Source organism: Hemicordylus capensis, chromosome 3 (assembly GCF_027244095.1).
Source record: "Hemicordylus capensis ecotype Gifberg chromosome 3, rHemCap1.1.pri, whole genome shotgun sequence".
In the NCBI taxonomy this organism is placed as follows: domain Eukaryota; kingdom Metazoa; phylum Chordata; class Lepidosauria; order Squamata; family Cordylidae; genus Hemicordylus; species Hemicordylus capensis.
In genome coordinates this window covers 316,455,698-316,470,444 of record NC_069659.1, presented here as the reverse complement: position 1 = coordinate 316,470,444, position 14,747 = coordinate 316,455,698, and positions in this window count along the sequence as shown.

Sequence of the window (14,747 nt, the reverse complement as noted above, 5' to 3'; positions counted from 1 at the left end):
AACAGGCCTACCACAAACCCATGTAGTCTTAAGTCCTAATCAAATCATGCACTATTAAAAGCCACCCCCACCCACCCACCCCCACACATTTTGAGCATCTCAGAGGAGACTTTTGTTGTAAGCCTAGTATACAGGAAACCCCTCGTGGTTCACCTTTTCCCTTGCTGTTGCCCAGAATCTCCAATTGTGGCATATCCCATTTGGAAATATTGGGATGACTGAAATGTGCTTCTAAGTGGGGTGGTTTGGACGATATAGTCCTCAGCACATGTGATTAGGAAGGGGATGTGCAGAAAGCTCATCCACTTTCTAATCATTCATTGAGATATACTTCGCCATAATCCTCATGTGTTCCACACCAGATATGTTGGATGAATGGCCCCCCAGTATGATAAAAGGACATGTCAAGGACATGTTAGCAGACTACCCCTGCTAACTTGGCAAAGAGGCATCTTTTAACGTGGTGATTCTCTTTATTTAGCAGGGGGAGAGTAACTGGCCCTGTCCACCCCTAGCACAGTACCTCCAGTGACTATTGCTGGTGTCTATCTTATGTTTATTTTTAGATTGTGAGCCCTTCGGGGACAGGGTTCCATCTTATTTGTTTGTTATTTCTCCATGTAAACCTCCCTTAGCCATTTTTTGGAAGGGAAATGAATGAATGAATGTGGAGAATGTTCTGACAGGCACACTCTTGATGGGTCCCTAGTGTGCCAGGGGCTGTGTTGTCCAGATTGGCCCAATGTGAAGTAAATTGCAACTCCCTGCTTGTGGATGGCAAGCCTAGTTATGGCTTCTCAGTTATGGCACACTCATGCCTGGATTTTTTGGTTAAACAGTTACTGAATTTCTGCAATGAAAAGCTTGTCTGACTGGCATCCAATTCCCCACAAACCAGGAAGATGCTTTCCCTAGTCCCAGACATATTGAGGCTGGTTGTAAATTGAGGCTATTGGGAATTGAACTGTATACACAGTCCGAAGTTATTTCTTCACATTTCCAGGACTGATACATGGCACTGAAATGAGCTTGAGGGCTTGGATGTATTGGGCCCTAGCTCAAATTAAATCCTGACATTTGCCATGTGGCTGAAATAATCAATTCCTTCCATTTTAGGGAAGTAAGTGGCTTTGTTTTTGAGAGGCTGTGTGTGTGTGTGTGTGTGTGTGTGTGTGTGTGTGTGTGTGTGCGCGTGTGTGTGTGTGTTTTAAAGAGGGAGTGCTATTGCAAAAAAATCTACATGCAACCAGAAGCCAGTGTACTTTAGTATTCTAGAAGCTTTGATGAATAATATGTTCTGGGTTTTGGCAATGGTTATGTAATGGTATCCACTAAAAATGCATACATTTAAGAGTGTATGCCATATGTGGCTTAATTTCTGAATATGAAATAGGACTCAAACATGTATGAAAGTCATGCTAATTTGTTTTCACAGCATTCACTCTATCTGTGGAGATGTAGATTAGAAGTAATACTTTTCAGTGTGGAGATTATGATACTACTTTCTTGAAGTATATGCTGAAGTTTAAAAATGGAAGTCATCAATAACTCAGACCATTTTCTGTGTTCAAGGAGGGGTTTTTGTTGGAGATGAACTTCCAGTGCATCGACCTTTTGCACCAACTGTCCTAATGACCACTAGGGGTATTGGGAGTAGAGACAGTAAGTCAGGGTCTCCCTATCTGTCCCTACTCTATGACCCCTGAACTGACTCTGCAGCACTTCCTATGCTGAGTCACAATCCTTCCTTTCCTCCTAGAGAGCAGATGGAAACTTCTCTCTCTCTCTCCTTACCTTACCTATCCATTATGTAGTCCTTTAGATTAGATATAGGTCTTTCCTATCTAAGTGTATTTAACCAATAAATATTTAGTGTTTAGTCATACAAGGATCTCCATGTGTTTTCTCTAAATAGCTGCAATATCCAAACCATCCTCTGCTACCTACTCTGTAACTGGAGTGTGTGCTCATTCCTTAGTGCTCTGCTGTTTTACCTATTGTGGGTAAAAATCAACAACCTCTAACAGTTTTCCCCATCCATGCCCTGGAGTGATGCAGTCCAGAGAATTTGATTTTACTGGCCAACATCCAGACTAGCATTCAATGGGGGAAGCAGAAAATTTGACGGTCTCACCTTCCCTTGTGCCACCCTCAGGGACATATATTTAACATGCACAATGGGCTTCATATTCAGAGACTTCGAAAATCAGTACCTTTGCGACTCACACCACAGCATAGCAGTAGTTTAAGAGGCATACCTGCTGTCAAAAACCATGTGCTTTTGTTTACAAACAGAAGCAAGTGGATTTGGGGTGACATCACTGAACCAAATGGGTGCTGATGGCACTGGGATCTGTCAGAAAAGTGCTAATGTCACCAGAAAGGGTGAGAGGAGGCCCTGCATCACAGGATATGGTCAGAGGAAGTCACTACATCACTGGAAAGGGTCAGAACTAGGGGTATGCTCTCAACCCGCAAGTTCTGCTCAAACCCTCCAAACCCATCCCAGAATATGCTTGGACATGCCCTGAAGATAGACATGAGACCCCTTTATGATCATGCCCATTATCCTGGTCCAATAGCAACAGGTTTCAGAGCTTGGAAAGGTGGAGGCATGAGAAGGGAATGGCGGCCATTTTGTGTACCTTTATTGACCTAAGTTGGTTCAAGCGATCCCTCTATGAACACGTCCCATTATCCCGGACCAATAGGAACAGGTTTCAGAGCCCAGAAAGGCTCGATGGCACATCAAATGGACAGCCAATGTTACTTACCCTTGCCTTAGGGAATGGGGCCAAAGTTCAGTGTTAGAGCATCTGCTTCCTTGCAGAAGTTCCCAGGCTCAATCCCTGACAGTATCTCCAGGTACTACTTGGAAAGTCTCTTTCCTGAAGCATTGTAGAGCTGCTGCCAATCATTGTAGACAATACTGAGCTGGTCTAACTTGGTATCAGACAGCTTCCTATGTTCTTATGGTTCTTAACCTTGTGTTCCCAGATGTTCCCAACTCTCATCATCCTCAGCCACAACAGGTTGAGAACCCTGCTCTAACCACTACATCACACTGGTGCTCTTCTTCCAGTCAGCATACCCAAATATTCACTTACCTCAGTATTGCCGCCAACAATTCTAGATGAAATTGCTCCAGCTCAAGAAAAAAAGGCTCTAGGCAGCTATATTTCATTTGCCACTGTGTTCAGGTCGTAGACCAAAACAGAAAAGATGCATTAATGTTACCGTAGGCAGAATCCTTCATCTTTGGGCAATCCCCATTAGGGAGGTGCACAAAACTGGTTTGCCCGATTCAGTTCAAATTTGAACCAGGTTCGAACCAGGAGGAGGTGGTTTGGTTTTGGTTTTGCTCGAACCTCCCCCTGGTTCAGTTTGAATTCAAACAAGTTCTAACTGGTTCAGACATCCATAAATGGGTAGGGTGGTAGTTGGCACCCATGGGTACCTGCCACCCCAAACCCCAAAGCAATCGGACACTCGTACAGTTTTTTGTGAATTTTTGAAATTTATTTCTCTCTCTCTCATAGGGTATAATGGGATTCGAACCATCCCATTATTCCCTATTGTGGAGCACCCATGGGTACCAACAATGATGCAAACCCTGAAGCAATCGGACACCCTGATGATTTTTTAATGAATATTTGAAATATTTTTAGATATTTTTCTCATAGGGTTCGTTAGTTATAAGTTTATTCGGTCATTGACCAGCAAACTTTCTCATAGGGTATAATGGGACCCTAACCAGACAATGTCCCCTACTTTGAAGCACCTAGGGTCACAAAAGTGGGGTGGGTGGTAGGCACCCAGGGGTGCCTACCACCCACAAAACCCCAAGGAAATCGGACACTCCTCTGATTATTGGTGAATTTTAAAATTATTTTGGAATTCCTCATAGAGAATAATGAGGATTGCAGCAAATGTATAGCTTGATGTCAGGGAGAAAGGGGTGTCCTAGAGTGGAGTATGGTGGATGGTAGTTCCCAAGGTGGGCAAGGAAGCTATCAGAATTATTTGAAATAAATTGGGGGAAAGGCTGATTTTTAAGAGATTTTTGAAGTTTATGCGACTTTAAGGTTTTTCTTCATAAAGGAGCGTGGAGGTTTCAGCAAATGTACAGCTTCACGTCAGGGGGAAAGGGGTGTCCAAGAGCAGAGTGTGGTGGGTGGTAGTGCCCAAGGGGGGCCAGGAGGCTATCAGAATTATTTGAAAGGAATTGGGCAAAGGGCCAATTTTTAAGTGATTTTTGAAGTTTGTGTGTCTTTAAGGTTAGCAATGAGAGTGAATTCATGGTTTGTCATTAAAAAGCTTATATGCTGCCAAAGAATCTACACTCAGAACACTTCAGAAACGATAAAACCCAGTACCCCATGGGTTAGCAACCCATGGAGCTGGTTGGCACCCTCGCTCTGGGCCACCCCAGCACCCCCCAAGTGCAGTTATGGGGCTGCTGAAACCTCCATTCTTCCCTATGGAGAAAAACCTTAAAGCCACTTGTGGGGTGCTGGGGTGGCCCAGAGTGAGTGGTGGTCTAGTGCAAAGAGTGCCAACCACCCTATGGGTTGCTAACCCATGTGGTACTGGGTTTTGTTGTTTCTGAAGTGTTCTGAGTGTAGATTCTTTGGTAGCATATAAGATTTTCAATGACAAACTATGAATCCACTCTCATCTGCTAACGTTAAAGACACACAAACTTCAAAAATCACTTAAAAATCAGCTCTTTGCTCAATTCCTTTCAAATAATTCTGATAGTTTCCTTGCCCCCTTGGGCACTACCACGAACCACACTCTGCTCTAGACCACCCGTTTGCCCCCGACGTGAAGCTATACATTTGCTGCAATCCTAATTATTCCCTATGAGGAATTCAAAAATACTTTAAAAATTCACCAATAATCAGAGGAGTGTCAATTGCCTTGGGGTTTTGTGTGTGGTAGGCACCCCTGTCTGTCTACGATCCACCCCACTTTTGTGCCCCTAGGTGCTCCAAATATTCATAAACAATCATAGGAGTGTCCGATTGCTTCAGGGTTTGGGTGGTTGTTGGCACCCATGGGTGCTCCACAATAAGGAATAATGGGATGGTTCGAGTCCCATTATACCCTATGAGAAAAAAATAAAAATAATTTCCAAAAATTCATTAAAAATCGTAAAAGTGTCCGATTGCTTTGGGGTTTGGGTGGTAGGTAGCCATGGGTGCCAGCTACTACCCCACCCACTTTTGGAGGTACAAACCAGTTCAAACCAGTTCTAACTGGTTTGAACCAGTTTGAATTGAACCACCCCCTGGTTCGGTTCGAATTTGAACCTGCAGCTTGAACCTGATGGCTAGTTCAGTTCGAATTCGAACCTTCGAACCACCCCAATTTGAATTTGAACCGGTTCAAATTCGAACCGGTTCGCCCATCCCTAATCCCCATTCCACACCAGGACATGGTCTAGGGGTGTGTCCGAACCGGTCTGGAAGCCATTGTAAAGGCCTCCGGACTTTCCAGACCGGTTCGGATCTGGCTGGTCCGGGTCCGGGTGGGGGGGTTCCTTTAAGGGCGGGGAGGATTTACTTACCCCCCCGCCACTTGCCCCCGTCCAGCGCGCGTATTTAATGTAATAATTGGGGCAGCAGGATACTTCCCTGCTGCCCCTTGTCCCTCTGCAATGCCGCCAGCTTTGACTCACAGTTTTGAAAATAAATTACTGCTGCCCAGTGCCAATAATGAAGTTGAAGAAGAAGCCGGCCTCCACCTCGGCGCCTCTCCGCCCGGCGGCTCCCCCAGGAGCCGCCGCCGCCTCCCAGCAGCCACTGAGAGCGGCTCTGCCATGGAGGACGCGCCGCGGCAACCCTCACTTCCGGCTACCATGCGACTTTCCCCCACATACAGAGTGGCTGCATTCTGCCACTCTGTATGCGGGGGAAGTCGCATGGAAGCCGGAAGTGATGCAACCATCACTTCCGGCTTCCATGCGACTTCCCCCGCATACAGAGTGGCAGAATGCAGCCACTCTGTATGTGGGGGAAAGTCGCATGGTAGCCGGAAGTGAGGGTTGCCGCGGCGCCGCGGCACGTCCTCCATGGCAGAGCCGCTCTCAGTGGCTGCTGGGAGGCGGCGGCGGCTCCTGGGGGAGCCGCCGGGTGGAGAGGCGCCGAAGTGGAGGCCGGCTTCTTCTTCAACTTCATTATTGGCACTGGGCAGCAGTAATTTATTTTCAAAACTGTGAGTCAAAGCTGGCGGCATTGCAGAGGGACAAGGGGCAGCAGGGAAGTATCCTGCTGCCCCAATTATTACATTAAATACGCGCGCTGGACGGGGGCAAGTGGCGGGGGGGTAAGTAAACCCTCCCCGCCCTTAAAGGAACCCACCCCACAGTGCCGGACCGCAGCTCTGCGGTTCCGTGCACACCCCTAACATGGTCTGAAGGTGCTTGAGGCAGCAATTTTGCTGAAGCTAAGCAGGTCTGAGTCTGGTCAATCTTGGATAGGGGACTGTCAGAGAATTCTAAAGCTGCCTAGGAAAGTCAAGATACAAGATGTAAAAAACAAATAATGGCTTATATGTAGTGCAATGTGTGAGCAGAAAGAGATTTCACTGGCCAGTTTCCCTACATCAGAAGCCGGCATTCCAGGCTACTGTCATACAACTTCCTGCTGGAAAACAATTTCCTCTGTCTGTTGATGCTGCAGGAAATGTTTGCAACTTCAGGATTTTGTGCTGTTATGTGGCCTTCTAGCAGATGTGCAATTTTGTTAGCACAGTGCTGGTTCAGTTGTTGGCTGTTGATAATATAAGTGGCCTGTACTGCTTAGTGGAGTCATCTGGTAGGCACAGAGACCATCTTCTTTTGCACAGTAGCAAAAACTGCCACACACTGACTGCTTCTACTTATAATCAGATTGGATGGCTTTAAGCAGGGTTTATTTTATTTTATTTATTTAACATATTTTTATATCACTCAAAACACAAGTTCTCTGAGATATTTACAAGAGAATAAAAACAACCAATAAAAAGATTAAAACATTTCAACAATTAAAATTTAAAAGTTAAAACACAATTAAAACAGTATCCAGTTAAAAGCCTGGGTGAACAAATGTGTCTTGACTGCCCTTTTAAAAGTTGTAAGAGATGGGGAAGCTCATATTTCAGCAGGAAGTGTGTTCCAAAGCCTCAGGGCAGCAATGGAGAAGGCCCGTCCCTGAGTAGCGACCAGATGAGCCGGTGGCAACTGCAGACGAACCTCTCCAAATGATCTCAATGGGCGGTGTGGTTCATAGCAAAGAAGACATTATCTTAAATACCCAGGGCCCAAGCCGTTTAGGGCTTTATAGGTTAAAACCAAAACCTTGTACTTTGCCTGGAAACTTATCGGCAGCCAGTGTAGATCTTTTAAGATAGGAGTGATATGGTCTCTCCGAGATGACCGAGAGACCAACCTGGCTGCTGCATTCTGGACTAACTGCAGTTTCCAGATTACGTACAAAGGCAGCACCACATAGAGCACATTGCAGTAGTCAAGTCTGGAGGTGACCAGTAGATGTACTGTGATAGCAAGCATGACTTGTCCCCATAGCTAAGCAGGGTCTGCCCTGGTTGCATATGAATGGGAGACTTGATGTCTGAGCACTGCAAGATATTCCCCTCAGGGGATGAAGCCTCTCTGGGAAGAGCAGAAGGTTTCAAGTTCCCTCCCTGGCTTCTCCAAGATAGGGCTGAGAGAGATTCCTGCCTGCAACCTTGGAGAAGCCGCTGCCAGTCTGTGAAGACAATACTGAGCTAGATAGACCAATGGTCTGACTCAGTATATGGCAGTTTCCTATGTTTCCTAAATGGAAGCAGCTGGCGTATCAGCCAAAGCTGATAAAAGGCACCTCTGGCTACTACATCAACCTGGGAAACCAGGGAGAGTTTTGTGTCCAGAAGCACCCCCAGACTGTGTACTTGTTTCTTCTGGGGAAGTGTGACCCTATCCAGAACAGGCAGATCAAAATCATCTCTCGAGTTCTGACTCCGCACAATAAATACCTCCGTCTTATCTGGATTCAATCTCAGCTTGTTACCTCTCATCCAGCCCATCACTGCCTCCAGGCAGTCATTTAGGGAGGTTATGCCTTCTCCTGATAAATGTTGACATGGAGAAATAGATTTGGGTGTCACCAGCATATTGATAACACTCTGCACCAAATCTCCTGATCTCTCCCAGCGGTTTCATGTAGCTGTTAAACTACATCGGAGACAATACGGAGCCCTGAGGGACACCATACCGAGGTTCAGTTTTTGAAGTACAACAGTTCCTGAGAGACACCATCTGGAATCTGCCCAAGAGGTAAGAGTGGAACCACTGCAAAGCAGTGCCTCCCACCCCCAACCCCCTCAGACACATCAGAAGGATACTATGATCAATAGTATCGAAAGCCACCAAGAGATCCAAAAGGACCAACAGAGTCACACTTCCTCTGTCAATTCCCAATTGGAGATCATCTATAAGGCCAACCAAGGCAGTCGCCACCCCATAGCCCACCTGAAAGCCTTTCTGAAATGGGTCTACATAATCAGTTTTATCCAAGACTGCCTGGAATTGGGAGGCCACCACCCTCTCAATTACCTTGCCCAGCCACAGAAGGTTGGTGACAGGCCTATAGTTGCTCAGCTCTGAGGAATCCAGGGCAGACTTCTTCAGAAGTAATCTAAATATTGCCTCCTTAAGACAAGGAGGCATCCTGCCCTCTCTCAGAGAAGCATTTATTATCTCTACCAGGCCTTCTACAACAACCTCCCTGCCAGGTAGTTTTAGCCATGTCGGGCAAGCATCAAGAGAACAGGTGGTAGGCCACATCACTCCAAGCAGCTTTTCCATATCCTCACAAGTCACAAATTGAAATTGATCCAGCCTAACCACATAAGAGGGATCGCTGGACACCTCCAGTTCAGACACTGCAGTAATTGTGGGGTCTAAATCCAAGTTGGCCCGAATACAAGAGATTTTATTCACAAAGAAATCATTAAACACATCACAGCGGGTGATAGATGGTTCCAAATTCTGATTCAAGGGAGGAGGGGTACTCACTAGCCCTCTCACAACCCTGGACAACTCCACCGGATGTAAATATGCAGATGTAATACAGGCCGAAAAGAATAGCTTTCTTGCCGCCCATATTGCCAGAGCATAGATCTTCAAATGTGCTCTGTGTTGTAATCTGTCGGATTTGAGTCGAGTCTTCCTCCACTTGCGCTCCAGTCATCTACCTTTCAGCTTCAGCCCCCGTAGTTCTTCTGTATACCAAGGGGCCAATTTTGAAGTGAGTTGGAGAGGATGCTTAGGTGCGATCATGTCTACTGCTCTGGTGAGCTTGCTATTCCAGTTCTCCATGAGGGCATCACCAGGATCACTGGCACAGCCAACAATAAATTCCTCCAAAACTTCTTGGAACCCTATTGGATTCAATAACCACTTCAGGTGGACCATTCTAATGGGCCCCTCACCCCTGCAAAGATGGGGTGTAACGGTGAGTCTAACCTTAACCAGATGGTGGTCCATCCATGACAATGGGGACATCACAGGAGTCCCCAACCACAGAACACTACTTTGATCAGGGTGAAAGACCAAATCAAGCATGTAACCTGCAATGGGCGTCGGTCCCAAGACCCTTTGGGATATGCCCATAGTCATCATGGCTGCTACGAACTCCTTAGCTGCCCCAGACAAATTGGTCCCAAAGTTGACATTGAAGTCCCCCAGCACCACAAGCCTTGGAGACTCCAACACCAAACCTGAGACAAAGTCCGTCAGCTCTTTTAGGGACTCCATTGGGCAGTGAGGCAATCGGTACACCAAGAGAAGTCCCAGTCTATCCCTGGTCCCTAAACTTAGGTACACACATTCAATATGGTCAGACACTTCCACAGGGATCCTGGTCATGGAGATGTTATTCTTATAAACCACAGCCACTCCACCTCCACATCCTCACACCTGCTCCTCAACAGAGTACCCTGGAGGGAGAAGCTGGGACCAGACTGGGCCACCAGCCACCCCCAACCAAGTCTCTGTAAGACATACCAGGTCTGCCCCTTCATCCAGAATCAAATCATGGATGGTTTCCAACTTATTCTGGAAAGACCTGGCATTACAGAGGAGCAAGGTGAGAGTCTGTGGGAGGTTGGCACTGCTCCCCAAGGTCAAAAAGCTGGCAGGGCAGCAGGAAGGGGTAACAGCTAATAGATTTCTGACTTCCCTTCCTCTGTAACAATCTGCTGACCTGCCAACTTTACTTCCTCTACAAGTTCATGGAGGATACAGTAAGTCTATCAATGGCTATTAGTCCTAATGGTTATAAGCTACCTCCATGCTCAGAGAAAGGATGCCTCTGAATACCAGGCTTCCAGCGGCATCTGGTGGGCCACTGTGCTGGACTAGATAGGCCTTGGTCCTGGAATCCCAGGAGTGCAGTACAGTACCTTTGGTGACTGTACTTCCCAGTTGTGCATGTTAGCAAAGTTGTGCATTCTAGTAGAATTTCTTTCACATTCTACCTGCAAACTGAGCAAAGAGACACCTTTTAAAGTGCTGAATCTCTAATATTTAGAGGGAGAGAGCAACTGAACCTATCCATCCTCAGCACAGCATCCCTCCAGTGGCTGTTGCTGGTATCTGCCTTAAAGAAAAAGAAAAAAGATTGTGAACCCTTTGGGGACAGGGGACCATCTTATTTATGTATTGTTTATTCTTCTATGGAAACTGCTTTGAGAACGTTGGTTGAAGAGTGGTATATAAATATCCGTAGCAGTAGTACCTTGTCAGATCTGAGACTTCAGCTTATCCCAAGGTGATGATTCCACAGCACCACAGTGTTAGTTAAAAGCTGCAGTTTTTATGGTATGCCGATTACCTTTATTTCCTACCTTTCTATGCTGGTGTACTTCAGCCAGTGTATATGTATACCTGTATATGTATACCTATCATCTTATCAGTCTGCTTGAAACTTGCAAAGGCTCTTGCCCAAGCAAACATTTTAGTTCTTAAGGTTATCTTGTCATCTCCCTGTGCACTACATATGTGTGAAGAAGATGACACATGAATATGCAAATCCCAGGCATATGACATCAGCCCTTAATTTAATGAGTTGTCCCTCTCCTCAAAAGGTCATGTTCTAGAAACCATGAACACACTGTTGCCATTGTTTCTGGATAAAACAGGACTGCTTCAGGAACTATGTTATCACCATTGCCCAATCCATTAGAAAAGCAGTTTATGTCAATTGCATGTAATTAAGTATCAATTAGCAAGAGGTGAAATGCTGCACGCCACATTAAGAGCCTACATTAATTGGAAATTGCTCACATGAAAATAAGGAGCTTCTTATCCTCAGGTGAAAACAGTATTTGTGATTATTTTTTGGTAGTACTCCAGTTCTTCTCTGCTGTTGGACACCGTTTGGCACTGCAAATGCAAGTGGTGCTCTTTTGCAAACCAGAATTACGCTTTCTTTTCTGTTCTTTTTTGACATCTGCATGGTTGTGGAGATGTTTTTTCCAGATGGCACTTGGAATGTGAAATGTAGTTAGGAACTCATTCTAAAATTGGATGTTAAGTAGGCATTTGACAGAATCATTCCTTGTCCAATGAGTAGTGGCAGTTGGTACCTGCAAATGGGCATATTCTTTCATGAGGCAAGGTGAGGTGGTTGCCTCAGGCAGCAGATTATTGGGAGCACCAGCAGTGTCCTCAGAGCAGCTCTTTGGGATCGATTTGACCCTCGCAACCTTTGCAAGGAGAGCCTCTTCTCACAACCCATTGTAAAGTTTGCAAGAAGCATGTGGAGAGATGAGGAGGCTGTTGGCAACCTTTCCTCTTCCACCGTCCCCACTCCATGTCACGTTCAAAGCTTGCACAGCTTGCTTTTGAAAGGAGACCTGGTCCAGGCCTGGTCCAGACTCAGCCATGATACTTATTGAGCATCCTTGGGCTTGTCAGTGTTGCTGTGAGGCTAAAATGGAAGTGGTGCAAGTACACACACCACCCTAGGCATTTTGGAGGAAGGACAGGATAAAAAGTTAATATTAAAAAGATAAAATAAAATCCACATTTTATAGCAATATGAGAGTTCCATATCCCTTATGTAAGGGGTTCTCAAACTTGAGTCATAAGATGTCTTTAAGCCACAACTCCCATCATTTAAGAACCTAAGAACAGCCCTGCTGGATCAGCTGTAAAGCCCATCTAGTCCAGTATCCTGTTTCACACAGTATCAACCAGATGCCTCTGGGAAGCCCACAGGCAAGACCTGAAGACATGCCCTCTCCCTCGCTGTTACTCCCCTGCAACTGGTATTTAGAGTCATCTTGCCTCTGATGCTAGAGGTGGCCTATAGTAGCTCACCATCAATCCGGCCTGGTTCAGGTGGTCTGAGGTCAAACTGGACTGGCCCCCCAAAGTGTGTGTGTGTGTGCTGGTATGAGTTCTAACCAGACCACCACCAACACCCCGGTTAACTTAACCAGCTTATGGGCTGGCTCAAGTGGGGTGGGGTATACTTGTAAAGGGGAATCCAGCTAAGATTCCCCTTTGTAAGTACAGGGGATCTTCTAGCCTAAAAAGGTTTTCTATTTTAAACTTTAAAGTGTGTGTGAGGGGGAGGGGAGCGGACTAAATGCTTAATTTTAACATTTTAAATGAGCCCTGTTGAAGGTGGGACAGCCACAGTGGTGGAGGATACTTGGGAGATGGTGATGGGGGCTCCTCCAACTGCCCTGCCAGTGGGCAAAATGGTTGGTTTTCATGTTTTAAATGAAGCCCCTCTGGCAGTGTGGGAGGGTGGATGTTGTGGTAGCAGATGCTCGGGAGGCGGAGGCAGCAAGGGCCGCTCTCCGAACTGATAGCCTCTTCTGCTGGCGGGACTTCATTTTAAACATGAGAATTAACCATTTCAACTGCCATTTCACTCTGCCACCTCCTCCCAAACTTCTGCTGCCATAGCGGCTGCCCCTGCCACTGGTGGAGCTTCATTTAAAAGGTAAAAAAATACCCATTTAGTCTGCCTCCAACCACATGAAAGTTAAAACAGGAAAGCCTTTTAAGGCAAAGCGATCCCCTGTACTTGTAATTGGGAATCCTAGCCAGATTCCCCTTTACAAGTATACCACCACCCCAGCCAACCCATGAGCCGGCTCAGCCAGCTCGTAGGCCAGACCGCGACTGGCCAGGCTTGATCAAGCTTGAGCCCAAATCGCCTGTGGTGGCTCAAATCTGGACCAGATTCTAGACAAACCAGGCTAATGTCCAGCTCATACTCCCCTACCATTGATAGACCCGTCCTCCATGAATTTACCTAAACCCTTCTTAAAGCCATCCAGGCTGTTGGCTGTCCCCACATCTTGTGGCAGAGAATTCCATAACTTATTTATGTGTTGGGTGAAAAAGTACTTCCTCTTGTCTGTCCTAAATGTCTTGGCCATTGTGGCTGGGGATGAGAGATGTTTAAGTCCAACAACACCTGAGGGCCCAAATTTGAGAACCCCAGCATGGGCGTAGCGGGGTTGGAGTCGGCACATCAAGTCAAGATGGGCTACTACCACTACTTCTTCAGAGGGGTATGATGGGGAGAGGCAAGAACAAGCTGTCACCCAGCCAGCCAGCCCTCTTCCTTTAGGGGCCCAGGAACATTTGTTCCCCCTTGTTCAATGGGCACCTATGCCCCTTGAACCTAGCCTTTACTGCAGAATGGCAGGCGTTTTTGTTCATTCTGTCTTTCTGAATTAACCATCCAAAAATCAAGGGCACCCATTAGACTCTGTGGAAGAGTTAGAGTCAGTGCTACTATATGATTCAAACATGTTGATTAGCATATGAGTGGTAGTAACTTGAGTCTTTGTTCAACATGGTTGTGTTACTGGCAAAGCAATTCCAGCTATAAGGTCATTTAGTCCAAAGTAGGATTAAAATTGCATTGTACCCACACAAATCCTTTATTGCGAAAGGAAGAAGGAAAGGGAAATTGAAAAGATGGAAATTTGTAAGCCAGTAGGGCCTGGGGTTATGACCTCAATTACACATGAGAAACTTTTTTAATAAAATGAATGCTGGAAAATGGTGTCAAAATGTGGTTTGCTATTTCAGGACAATTTAGAGAACAAGAGTAGCGGCATTATTAAGAAATAACCAATCTGAGTTGGCACACAGACATATTAGCAGTTCGGAAGCAAGTGTCAAAATGACAGTCTGCTATATTTATTTCTGAACTACGGACATAAACTGTGCCAAACCAGTTCCACTGTCATGTTTTTCTATTTTTCAGTACAGACTCCAGTAGTTTGCCTTAAATTTCAGTTTTACTCCCAGAAATATATTCAATACTGGTTGAGTAAAAATAAGATATGGGAGTTAATTGTATTCATTGAACACAATGCAGCAAAGCTCATGCGTTCTTCATATGCTATCCATATGTTCACTGAAGATGGGGTGATGGGAATGTGCTGGTTAGCCATGGATGCCTCACTGACCCATTCCTTGGCCATGCCCCCAGGCCTCCAGGTGTTCAGTGCTTGTCTGCAGAAGCAGATACTATATGTGGGGAGTTTCTCTTGAAGTGTAGAAGCTTGGGTGCCCAGAGATGCTTCCGTGGAGGCCACCTTAAGGGGTCTTTTGAGATTATGTGTACTCAGCCTGTGTAACCTGTATTTGTTGATAGTTTGTCAGTGGCTGAACCTTCAGGTTGGTGGCTGGGGGGCCTTATGAGTGGCTGCCCTAGGCCTTT